The sequence below is a fragment of the Eretmochelys imbricata genome, chromosome 22 (genome assembly GCF_965152235.1).
Source record: "Eretmochelys imbricata isolate rEreImb1 chromosome 22, rEreImb1.hap1, whole genome shotgun sequence".
Taxonomy (NCBI): Eukaryota; Metazoa; Chordata; order Testudines; family Cheloniidae; genus Eretmochelys; species Eretmochelys imbricata.
Genome location: NC_135593.1, coordinates 834,435 through 847,505, shown reverse-complemented (window position 1 = coordinate 847,505; position 13,071 = coordinate 834,435). Strand labels below are relative to the sequence as shown.

Sequence of the window (13,071 nt, the reverse complement as noted above, 5' to 3'; positions counted from 1 at the left end):
TAAGAATTAATGTCAGTTATTGTTTCTCTGTCCTAGCAAGAATGAACTGGATTTTGTGACTTTCTGGAAAATGCAGTGAGATTAAATGTGGGGAATTCAGTCTCTGTGTTTGTGAGTTGATGTTTTCCTCTCACGGTTCATTGCACGCACTGAAATGCTCAGAGAGATTTGAGGGCTGATGTACTCTGGACACTTAACGGGCAGAGCTACGTCTCTCCGGGTGTGAGAAATCCACCCTCCTAACCAATGTCGTTCAGGTGACCGAAGCCCTGGCGTGGATAGCGCTAGGTGGATGGAAGAATTCTTCTGTCAACCTGGCTACTACAGCGATGGGAAAACGCCTCTGATAACCATAGCAACTGTCTACTCCAACGTCCTACAGCCATGTTTTAAGTGCAGACAGCCTACGGGCAGGTCTACACTATGGGGCTCAGTCGACCTACGTTACGAAACTCCAGCTATGTGAATAATGTAGCTGGAGTTGATGTAGCTTAGATCGACTTATTGCGGTGTCTGCTCCATGCTGGGTCGACGGGAAAGTTTCTCTTACGACTTACCTTATGCTTCTTGTTCTGGTGGCAGACCGGAGTCGACGGGAGAGCGATCGGGGTCGATTTAACAGGACTTCGGTAGACCCACTAAATCGACTGCCCCCCCCCCCGTGGATTGATCGCCGTGCATCGATCCACCGGCACATAGAGACAAGCCCTAAGAGTGAGACCAGCTGTGGGTCCCATTGGCACTGTGGATGCTCAGACACTGACCCTGCAACAATGAGATCACGCTAACGCTTCCATAGTCGGCAGGATTCGAACCTGCGCAGGGGGACCCGAGTGGATTTCTAGTCCATCGCCTTAACTGACTTTTCAGTTTTTCTCACTATGTTATAGTTCTGTACTCTGCTAGTTCTCACTTCCCGTTGTTTGCCCAGACCAGCTCCCCCAGAACACTCACTACTGTGTCATTGCGCACTTGTGTCCAGGCTGAAGCGTGAGAATTCCTGCCCATTTCCCGTCTGGCTGGAGCACGATGAGAGTGTGTTTGTGTTAATGCCATTGCTGTAGACTTTCATTTCCAACTTTGACCATTCACACAGTCCCTTTCCCATTCAAATCTCCAGCCACTCAGGGATTCCAATAGCAGGGGTCAAGTTTTCTCTGGGGCACTGAAATGTCTCAGGGCGCTGATGCGTGAACTCAGCCTTGCGTTCCAGCCTTATTGTTTCACGGACTAACAGCAGCAGCAGGAAGAAAGAGCTGAGCGTTCCTGCTCCGTACAGAGGAATTTGATTTTGCTGCTTTCAATCCTTGGGCTCCGCCGGGAGAAGGAACAATTCAGGTGTCACTGAACTGAAGGTGGGAGATAATTTGCTGACAGGGACGGCTGACTCCTATTAAAGGTGCTTATCTGGTACCATGTAGCAGGCAGCCCTTGTTCCCAGGTCTGTCTGAGGAAATAAAGTTTCTGTGCAAAATACCACAACTTGTAACGGAGAGGAGGGAAAGGCGATGGGACCAGGACATAAGGGATGAAACATAACATGGTTCTTTCATGTGCATTAACTCTGAAAAGGGATTGATCTCCACTCCATTGTATTTGAAGGGATGTTTAGTTTTACCCTGGGTAAAATACAAGGCTGAAGCCATTTTATGGGGGGTGACACTAGGATTCCAGGGTTAGTTAGAGTGATAAAAATGGTTTTAAAAAAGTCAGTTTAAATGTGAGCTGGCTGTTATTAAAGGCGTTTTCCCCAGGTCAGCTCCAAAAGTTCTTGTAGAGACACCCTGGGTTCCCTCATGCCTCGCTGGGAACTAAAGGGAACCCGCCCCCACCCCCCGCCGCCAGTGCTGCCCTTAGCTCCCGGATGATTTTTCAGGGGAGGGGACATGGAATTGACTCATTTGCTGCTGAGAAGTGAGTCAGGCAAGTTCTCTGGACACCAGAACTTCCAGCATCTTCCCAGCCCAACCCAGGCTGCTGCCTTGCCCCACTGCGGCCCTGCATTTTGAATCTAGAGCAGCATACCTCAAATTTGGGGATTTTTCTACAGCCAGGACAGCCTCCTGGGCAGAGATGTAGGTGGGGGGAAAGCAGCAGCAGCCCCTCCCTGTTGCTCCTGGATGCACTGCTGTCAAGGTTCCTTCCCCACTCTGAACTCTAGGGTACAGATGTGGGGACCTGCATGAAAACCTCCTAAGCTTACTTTTACCAGCTTAGGTTAAAACTTCCCCAAAGTACAAAATTATTTTACCCTTGCATTTCCACTGCCACCACCAAACTTTATCTGGGTTTACTGGGAAACATAGTTTGGACACGTCTTTCCCACCAAAATCCTCCCAACGCTTGCACCCCACTTTCTGAGGAAGGTTTGGTAAAAATCCTCACCAATTTGCATAGGTGACCACAGACCCAAACCCTTGGATCTTAGAACAATGAAAAAGCATTCAGTTTTCTTACAAGAAGACTTTTAATAGAAGTAAAGGAATCACCTCTGTAAAATCAGGATGGTAAATACCTTACAGGGTAATTAAATTCAAAACATAGAGACTCCCTCTAGGCAAAACCTTAAGTTACGAAAAAAACACACAGACAGGAATAGTCATTCTATACAGCACAGCTCTTCTCTCAGCCATTTAAGGAAATCATAATCTAACACATACCTAGCTAGATTACTTACTAAATTCTACGACTCCATTCCTGTTCTGTCTCCGGCAAAAGCATCATACAGAGAGACACAGACCCTTTGTTCTTCTCCCTCCTCCCAGCTTTGGAAAGTCTCTTGTCTCCTCATTGGTCATTTTGGTCAGGTGCCAGCGAGGTTACCTTTAGCTTCTTAACCCTTTACAGGTGATAGGATTTTTCCTCTGGCCAGGAGGGATTTTGAAGGGGGTTCTACCCTTCCCTTTATATTTATGACAACTGCCTTGGTGTTTGCTGGCACTACGAGCAGGGGATCGGCGTCATGTACCACCCAGCCCGTTGGGGCTCCAGGCAGCGCCTCTGCAGGCATGTGGGGCTGGGGGTGTTCTTGACGGGGTAGGAAACTTCAACTGCACAGGCAGCTGGTAAGTTCCCAACTCACCTACCAGGGGGCTGAGAGGCTCTGGGGGAAGACTTTGGGCTCCAGCTTGCCAGGGCTCCAGGAGTGGGCTTGGGCTGTTTATAACAGGCAGCTCAAGAATGGCATCAGATGAGCAGACTTTTGCTTTAACTACTAGGCCACCTTGTCCGATGAACAGCATCTTATTTCCTTGTTTCTAAGGTCTCTGCTTCCTGCAACCTTTTCCCCAATTTTATTGGCTGGCTGGGCACTGGAGGGTCTGTACTATTTGAAAAGACCAAGTGCCAGGGACAAAACACTCTAATCCCGCCTGGTGCGGGGACCCAGGTTTGCTCTTCAAATTCTGTCATTCGTAAATGTCCAGGTCTGGGAATGTCCCACAGAAGCATTTCTAATGGGCAGCTGCCTGCAGAACACTTAAACTGCACAGAGCTTCTGTGGAGGACAGATGGGAATTAGAAACATTTTGAGGATCATTTGGGAAATTAGCCTTTGCAGACAAGGTTTGTCTCTGTTCCTATTTCATCTTCCAGTGTTATGCAGAGGGATACTTGGCATATTTTTGCGAGCTTAATAACTATCTCCAAAACTTTATTTACTCAAACTTCAAAATTGGTGTCACCTGATTTTTGCATCACCCTGTGAAAAAACAGCAGATGCGTGGGGCTTTCTACAGGGCTTCATGATGCTAAATTTGGGGAATTCAATCGCTGTACTTGTTTGTGGGGGCGTTGCTTCTCCACAGCTGACTCAGAGCTTCCAGCCTCGGGCTGCCCCTGCCTCACTGCCAGGCACACCGGGCTGTTAGCTGCACCCACTGTCCTTGCCAGGGGTCCCTGCTGAACCCTGCGGGTGACTCTGCAAGTGGAGAAGGTGCTGTGTAGTGATGTAGAGCAGGTGCAGGAAGGAGCCGGGATCACTATTCAAATGCTGAATTGCACAATTTTCCAAAGTTGGGAGTGTCCAAAATCAATTCTAACGGGAAGGCGAATGCAGAGCAGTTACACTGGAGAGGCCTAGACCTGCAGTGGGGGCACAGTGGAAATTAATAATGGGGAGATCATTTGTTAAATTAGTCTTCACTGACAAGATTTGTCTCTGTTTCTATTTCAAGTTATGGTGTTATTTAGAGGAATCGGTACATATTTTTACTGTAGTAATTAAACCCTTAACTTTATTTAATCAAGCCAAAAACTTAGTGTCACTTATTTTTTTCTCTCTCCTAGCAGGAATTAATTGAATTTTGTGACGTTCTGGAAAGTGCAGAGAGATTAACTGTGGGGAATTCAGTCTCTATGTTTGTGAGTTGATGTTTTCCTCTCACAGTTCAGTGCCTGCCTGGAAATCCTAAGAGGGATCTAAGGCCTGGTGCATGCTGGGCACTTAAGTGGCAGAGCTACGTGTCTCAGGGTGTGAAAAGCTTATCTAAGCCCTGGTTAGATAGTGCTAAATAAAAGGAAGAATTGTTCCGTCAGTGTAGCTATTACAGGGATGGGAAAACCCCTCCAGTCTCTGTAGTGACTGTCTACCCAAGGTGCTAGAGAAGTGTCAGAGCAGAGTTTTATCTGTAGACAGCCTAGGAGGCCAGATCTTGCTCCAGTTCACACTGTGGATGCTCAGGCACTAAGACTACAGTAATAATAACAGCCCAGTGCTTCCGTAGTTAGCAGGATTTGAACATGTGCAGGGCGACCCCAATAGATTTCTAATCTATCACCTTAACCACTCGGCCACAACTACTTGATGTACAGCTCTTCCACTACACTATCATAGAATCATAGAATATCAGGGTTGGAAGGGACCTCAGGAGATCATCTAGTCCAACCCCCTGCTCAAACCAGGACCAATCCCCAACTAAATCATCCCAGCCAGGGCTTTGTCAAGTCTGATCTTAAAAACGTTTAAGGAAGGAGAGTCTACCACCTCCCTAGATAACACATTCCAGTGTTTCATCACCCTCCTAGAGAAAAAGTTTTTCCTAATATCCAACCTAAACCTCCCCCACTGCAACTTGAGACAATTACTCCTTATCCTGTCATCTGCTACCACTGAGAACAATCTAGATCCATCTTCTTTGGAGCCCCCTTAGGTAGTTGAAAGCAGCTATCAAATCCCCCCTCATTCTTCTCTTCTGCATACTAAACAATCCCAGTTCCCTCAGCCTCTCCTCAGAAGTCATGTGTTCCAGTCCCCTAATCATTTTTGTTGCCCTCCGCTGGACTCCTTCCAATTTTTCCACATCCTTCTTGTAGTGTGGGCCCCAAAACTGGACACAGTACTCCAGATGAGGCCTCACCAATGTCGAATAGAGGGGAACGATCATTTCCCTCGATCTGCTGGCAATGCCCCTAAGTATACATCCCAAAATGCCATTGGCCTTCTTGGCAACAAGGGCACACTGTTGACTCATATCCAGCTTCTCGTCCACTGTCACCCCAGGTCCTTGTGTGCAGAACTGCTGTCGAGCCATTTGGTCCCTAGTCTGTAGCGGTGCATGGGATTCTTCCGTCCTAAGTGCAGGACTCTGCACTTGTCCTTGTTGAACCTCATCAGATTTCTTTTGGCTCAATCCTCTTATTTGTCTAGGGCCCTCCATATCCTATCCCTACCCTCCAGCGTATCTACCTCTCCTCCCAGTTTAGTGTCATCTGCAAACTTGCTGAGGAAGCTGTTGCCGGCACCCAGTGCCCAGAGGCAAAAAGCAACAGGGGTTCGTTACCCGGTGTGAATCGTAGAATCATAGAATCATAGAATATCAGGGTTGGAAGGGACCTCAGGAGGTCATCTAGTCCAACCCCCTGCTCAAAAGCAGAACCCATCCCCAATTAAATCATCCCAGCCAGGGCTTTGTCAACCCTGACCTTAAAAACTTCTAAGGAAGGAGATTCCACCACCTCCCTAGGCAACACATTCCAGTGTTTCACCATCCTCGTAGTGAAAAAGTTTTTCCTAATATCCAACCTAAACCTCCCCCACTGCAACTTGAGACCATTACTCCTTGTCCTGTCCTCTTCCACCACTGAGAATAGTCTAGAACCATCACCCAATAAACATAATGGGGTGGAGAAGCAGAAAAGTTTATTTGGAATTCCAAATAAAGGTACAGGGAGAGAAATCTCAAGTCCTGCACATCAGAGCATGTCATCACACACACTTTTATATTCCTTAATGCTACTGCACTACACATCAGCCAATCAAAGCTTTGCACAAATACTCTGTCTTCCTTATATGGGTTACAACAATGTTTATTTCCGGCAACCTCTAACAAGCATTCCTAGCAACTTAAACAACCAGCACATCCTGTCTGGCACTGTAGCTGTCTCTCCTGTTATCTTTAACTTAGCGTCAGCAAACCTTATTCTATGAGGCAATATCTACAACTACAACATTATTTTAAGAGCAAAAGAGCTTACTCAAACTAGCCAGGCCTGAGTTTTATTAAGGGGGGTTGAAAAGAAGCCTGTAGGCCTACAGCAGGGAGACTTCCTCAACCCTTATGGCCTTCCATCCCCTCGACTTAACTAGTGGCCATGCCCTGGGGTCTCCAACAATTCCCTTCTTTGAGAATACTTATTTTTGTTGCCTGAGGTTTTTTTATTTTTATATGCTTACTAGCGGGCTATGCATAAAATTAAAATTTTTAAAGCTATGCGAAATAAGCATTTTTACACAGGACCATATATAACACAGTAAACGTAACATGATTAATACATGGGAAAAAAAACTTAAATAATAGGCTAAACAACTTACTTATCCATGGGGAAAGGCCCCAACCAGAAAATAAAGAGCTTAGCCAATCCTCCCCAGTTTGCTGATGAATGCCCTGTTCTAGCTGCTGTAGGCGTTGTAAATCAGCTTTTACAGATGGCCCTGCATCTGTTATATTAAAGCAACACATGCTTGCAAACTCCTGGCATAGGTGACCATGACATAGAAGCACATAGTTTACAGCCAGCCTGTTCTGTAGCATACTCTGACATACTTCTCCTAACTCATGTGAGAGTTGGGCCAGGACGGTTGAGGTTAAATTAATGGCCTTTGCCACCGTGCAGGCAAGGTGCTCTACTGCGTGATAATTATGCACCACAAGCCCAGGAATACTAACTAAGGAAAAGGCCAGAGCTGCTGCCTCAGTCTCTGAGAATAAGGTTCTCTGAGAACGACGTTGCGTTCACTGCACTCTGAGCCAGTGCTAGCCAGGTATTTATGGGTACAATGCCTGAAACAGCAGTACCGGTTAGGCACACGGCCAAGAGGGGGAATAACCTATACCCTCCCATCTATTTTCCTGCCTTCCCAGCGGGCTGCCGTTTAAATAGTAATTTTAGTCCAAGATCCTCAGTGGAGGGGGCTGAATGCACGGTCCACCTTTCAGCCGGGGGGGTTGACACCGCTTTCAGCCAGGTATAATGAATCCAATTTTTGTGTCCCTCGACCTTTGCTGCCGTGTGGGAGACCAGCAGGATAGTATAGGGTCCCTTCCACTTTTCCTGGAGGGGCTCGTCTTTCCAGGTACGTACGAGCACTGAATCACCAGGCTGCAGGGAGTGGATGGGTGAGTCCAAGGGTAGAGGCTGGGAATCCTTAGTATACCTGTGAAGAGACAAAAGAACAGCAGACAGGGAATTCATATACTGAGACAGAAACTTATTCTCCAATTCTTACTTTCCCCTTGACACAACTGGTGTACCATTTATAGGCCATGCCCTTCCAAACATAATTTCAAAGGGACTGAGCCCTAATCTACCCTTTGGGAGAGCACGGATGCAGAGCAGAACTAAGGGCAGGGCATCAGGCCACCGTAGGGAGGCTTCCTGGCATACTTTCAAGAGAAATTGCTTAAGGGTCTGATTGGTCTGCTCCACTATCCCACTGACTTGAGGTCTCCAGGGTTTATGGAGTTTCCAGGGAATCTGTAAGGCGTCTGAGATGCTTTGGACGACTTTTGACGTGAAGTGTGTTTCATTGTTAGATTCCATCCACTGGGGAAGTCCAAAGTGAGGAATGATCTCCTTAACAAACTTGAGAGCCACTGTCCTGGCAGTGCAATTGTGACATGGAAAGGCTTCCAGCCATTTGCTGAATCTATCCACTATGACAAGGAGATATTTGAACCCTTGGTTCCGGGGAAACTCAGTAAAGTCTATTTGCCACACCCGTCCGGGGCCTGGAGTGGGTTCTAGGGCCACTGGTGGTACTGGGTGTCCTGGTCGGGGGTTATTCTTTTGACAGACTAGGCATTCCGCCTGTACCTGGGCAGCCAGGGGTCTGAGACTGGAGGTTATGAAGTACTTTCCCATTAGTTGGATAAGTGCCTCCCTGCCAGCATGAGTGGTTTGATGTAGTTTCTGTAATACTGGCAGAATTAGGCCCTTTGGTAAGAGGACTTTCCCTTCCGGGGAATGGAGCCATCCCTCCTTTTCCTGGAGACCAAGTTTGTCAGCTAGCTGTTTCTCCTCCCCAGAATACTGAGGGGTTGGGAGCTCCCCCACTGATGGGATAAGGGCATGCATATAGGTGTTCTCAGTCTGAGGGGACATCAGGGTGGCAGCATGCTTTGCCTTTCTGTCTGCCCTGGCATTACCCCTGGTCACATTTTGATTCTCCCTCTGATGGGCCTTACAGTGTACCACCGCCACTTCCAAGGGGAGTTGCACTGCCTCTAGAAGCCGGAGAATTTGGGGCCCGTGTTTTACTGGGGAGCCTTGGGCTGTCAGCATTCCCCTTTGTTTCCATAGACCAGTATGGGCATGCAGCACTCCAAAAGCATATTTGGAATCAGTGAATATATTGACCTGTTTTTTTTTTTTTTGGACAGTTCGAGTGCACGGGTCAGGGCCACTAGCTCAGCCAACTGGGCAGAGGTCCCAGCGGGCAAACTTTCAGCTTTCACGGTGTCATTGAGGGTCACAATTGCATAACCGGCCCTTCTTTGCCTATCTATCACCATGCTGCTACCTTCAGTGTACCACTCATAATCTGCATTTGGGAGGGGCACATCCTTCAAGTCCGGGCGGCTAGAATATTGGGCATCTATGATCTCTAAACAGTCATGTTCCTGTTTCTCAGTTTCTGGTAAGAGGGTGGCAGGGTTAAGGGATGGACAAGGCTGCAACGTGACCTCGGTGTTCTTTAAGAGCTTTGCTTGGTATCTTGCCATATGCGCTTGTGTAAGCCAGAGGCCACCCTTAACATCCAGTAAAGCGCGTACCATGTGTGGTGTAAAAACCTGTATTGTTCCCCTTAGTGTCAGTTTCTCTGCTTCTGCCAGGGTCATAGAATCATAGAATATCAGGGTTGGAAGGGACCCCTGAAGGTCATCTAGTCCAACCCCCCGCTCGAAGCAGGACCAATTCCCAGTTAAATCATCCCAGCCAGGGCTTTGTCAAGCCTGACCTTAAAAACCTCTAAGGAAGGAGATTCTACCACGTCCCTAGGTAACGCATTCCAGTGTTTCACCACCCTCCTAGTGAAAAAGTTTTTCCTAATATCCAACCTAAACCTCCCCCACTGCAACTTGAGACCATTACTCCTCGTTCTGTCATCAGCTACCACTGCCCGCAGGCACGCTGGCCAGCCCTTGGCTACTTGGTCCAGTTGTTTAGAAAAATATGCCACCGGACGTTTCCATGCTCCTAGCAGCTGTGTGAGTACTTCCAGGGCCACTCCCTTTCATTTATGTACATACAACTGAAATGGCTTGGAGAGATCTGGCAGACCTAGAGCCGGGGCTTCCATCAGCTTTTTTTTCAAGATTTTAAATGCCCTGTCAGCATCTGGGGTCCGATGAAAGGGGTCATGGTCTGCTCCTTTTACACAGTCATACAGGGGTCCAAACTCTGGGATCCATATCCTATAGAAGCCTGCCATCCCTAGAAATGCTCTGAGCCACTTCCGATTACTCGGGATAGGAACCTGGCATATGGCTTCCTTCCTCTCATTTGAAAGCTGGCGTTTCCCCTGCCGTATGTAGAACCCAAGGTACTGTACCTGCGGGGGAGCAATCTGAGCCTTACTTTGTGCTACTCGATATTTTCGGAGTCTCACAAAATTCAGGAGACTCATGATGGCTTTAAGGCAGGGAGTTAAGCCCACAGTGGCAATTAACAAATTATTTACGTATTGCAAAAGGAGGGCTTTCTCATTATTCCATTCCTCCAGATCTCTGGCCAGGGCCTGACTAAAGAGGGTGGGGGAATTTTTAAACCCCTGGGCTAACAAGTCTAGCAAAGTTGCTTTTTAACTCTGTTCCGGTCCTCCCATTCGAAGGAGAAAATCTCTTGTGCTGAGGTGTCAACTGGGATGGCAAAAAAAGCATCTTTTAAATTAAGAAGTGAAAAATGGGTATACTGTCCCCCTATAGAAGCCAATAGGGTATATGGGTTAGGGACAAGAGGGTGCAGAGTCTTAACCTGTTCATTAACTGCCCTTAGGTCTTGTACCAGCTGGTATGTGCCAACAGGTTTTTGTAGGGGTAAAATGGGAGTGTTCCAGGCTGACTGACATTCCTGAAAAATACCGTATGTTAGAAATCGATCTATGATTTCCTGTAACCCCTCTCTGGCTTCCTTCTTGATTGGATATTGCTTTACTTGCACCGGGCCTTTCCCAGGTATGAGCTGGACATGAATGGGGGTTTGGTGAGTAGCTTTTCCTGGGATCCCTGATGCCCACACAAGGGGATACTGGTCCCATTTTGGGGCTTGCATAGCCGAGGGTTTAATTGCAAGGGTCATAATTCATGCATATTCAGGGAGTAAGGTAAGGGTTATTTCATTTTGAGTAAAATGCAGGGTGGCATCTAGGCAACACAGCAGGTCCCGTCCCAGCAATGGTGTTGGGCATTCAGGGAGGTATACCAGCTTATGGGATATGGTTCTGTTTCCCAAAGCACATTCTGCTGGGGCATACACTAGGCACTTGGTATCTTTGCCTGTGGCGCCTAACACAGTGAGGGAGTCTGCTACTGGCAGCTGAAGGGATTGATTTACAGGAGTTTGCGCCACTCCAGAGTCCACTAAAAAATCTATTTTTTTATTTTTTACCCGCATTTTTACTCGGGGTTCCGGGGGTAGGATGATCCGTCTCCCCTGACACCCCTATTCCTGTTCTTCTATTGCTATTATAGAGGTACCTCCCCTTTCTTTTTTGTTTGGGCACTTATTTTTCTAGTGTCCCTCTTGCTGACACAGGGCACACTGATTGCACCCCAGTCATCTTTCCCGCAGGCCTGGACATCCGCGTCCACAGCCCCTTTCCTTTTTGTTTACTTCTTTTTGTGCCTGCCTGCACAGCTGCTACCATTAATTTTACTTGTTTTTTCTTTTCTTTTTTTTTTAAACTATACACTTGATTTGCTGCTTTTAAAATTTGTGCCATGGTCATACTTATTAAACCCTCCTTTTTCTGTAGCTTTCTCTTAATGTCAGGGGCTGCCCTGCTTGTAAATACTCCTTTAATAATTGCCTCAGTTTGTGGATCATTAGGATCTGCATTGGTATACTGTTGGATCTTGTCTTGGATGCGCTGTAAAAAGGCTTCAGGGCTTTCCTTTGGATCCTGCACTACCTCATGGTTTAGTCCAATTATTCTGTCTAACAGCTGCATGACAGAGTCCATACAGTAACAGATCCTTATAGGAGGTGAGGTGGGTCACAGCCTGATTGTCATTTGGGTCCCACCTAGGATTCTTTATGGGAACCTGATAATCTGGGATGGGGACATTGTTATGGTCCTGATCATATCGCCTTTTTGCTTCCTCCCTTGCTTTAGCTATGACCTGTTCTCATTCAACCTCAGTCAATAATGTTCACAGAAGGACATTACAATCATCCCAATCTGGCTTGTAGCTGCTAAGACATCTCTCAAAAGCCGATACAGACTTGCTTGGGTTGATAGAAAATTCTCCAGCCTGTGCTTTGAAAGCGGCCAGGGCCATAGGATTAAAAGGTGCACAAGTACAGATCTGCATGGTAAGAGCTTGTCCTTTCTATGACAGGTTTCAGAGTAACAGCCGTGTTAGTCTGTATTCGCAAAAAGAAAAGGAGTACTTGTGGCACCTTAGAGACTAACCAATTTATTTGAGCATGAGCTTTCGTGAGCTATAGCTCATGGTATGCATCCGATGAAGTGAGCTATAGCTCACGAAAGCTCATGCTCAAATAAATTGGTTAGTCTCTAAGGTGCCACAAGTACTCCTTTTCTTTTTGTCCTTTCTATTGCATTACAGGTGATTTTAGTCTAGGTAAGTAACAGGTATAATCCAGCAGATGGAGCTTGAACCTCACTGTGAGCTTCACTAGGATTCTTATTCTAAGCTTCGCTCTGTGTGGGTGTAGGGGCCGAAGGACCCTCACTCTGTGTGGGTGTAGGGGCCAGAGGGGCTACACTCTGTGTGGGTGTAGGGGCCGAAGGAGACACCGGATCTGCCATTACATTTGGGGTGGGGGTCCGGGGACTGACATTAATTGCTACCGGGCCAATCGGGGTTAAATTACAGCGTTGTAAAATATCAGTATGAGACCACAAGGTCATAAACAAGTAAGCGTACGAATGCTCATTCCACTTCCCCGTTCGCTGACAGAACAGGAGTAACTGAAAGATTGTATTATGATTTAGTGATCCTCCGGGAGGCCACTGTTCCTGGTCCTCTAATAGGTAGTGAGGCCAGTCAACTGTACAAAATTACTTTAATTTACCCTTAGTCATTGAATCTGATTCAAATACCTTCTAATTTACTAAAATACACTCTAGGGGCGTGCACTGTACCCTACCTCCCGTGCTTTGTTCCTGTCCCATACCTACAGGGTAACTTTGGGCGTTCCCAGGTTCCAACAGAGCATACAATCCAGATTTTACAAAGTTCCTACCACCGTCATCCTCGGTACTTTTCCACTATGTGAGTGCATTGCACCGTCGTGCCCTCTGGGGTCGATCAAACTGCGTTTCCTCAGAGGCCCCCGATGAACTCACCAGTGAGCGCTGGGCATTGGTTGTCTCTTCAATCCTCA

General features: G+C 47.1%; 1 non-coding gene across 1 annotated transcript; it reads right to left on the bottom strand.

The window, feature by feature from the left end:
• Positions 1-4,719: 4,719 nt before the first annotated feature.
• Positions 4,720-4,801, bottom strand: TRNAS-AGA (transfer RNA serine (anticodon AGA)). The gene has a single exon. It is a non-coding gene; the product is annotated as a tRNA-Ser (tRNA).
• Between the last annotated feature and the right edge of the window lie 8,270 nt (positions 4,802-13,071).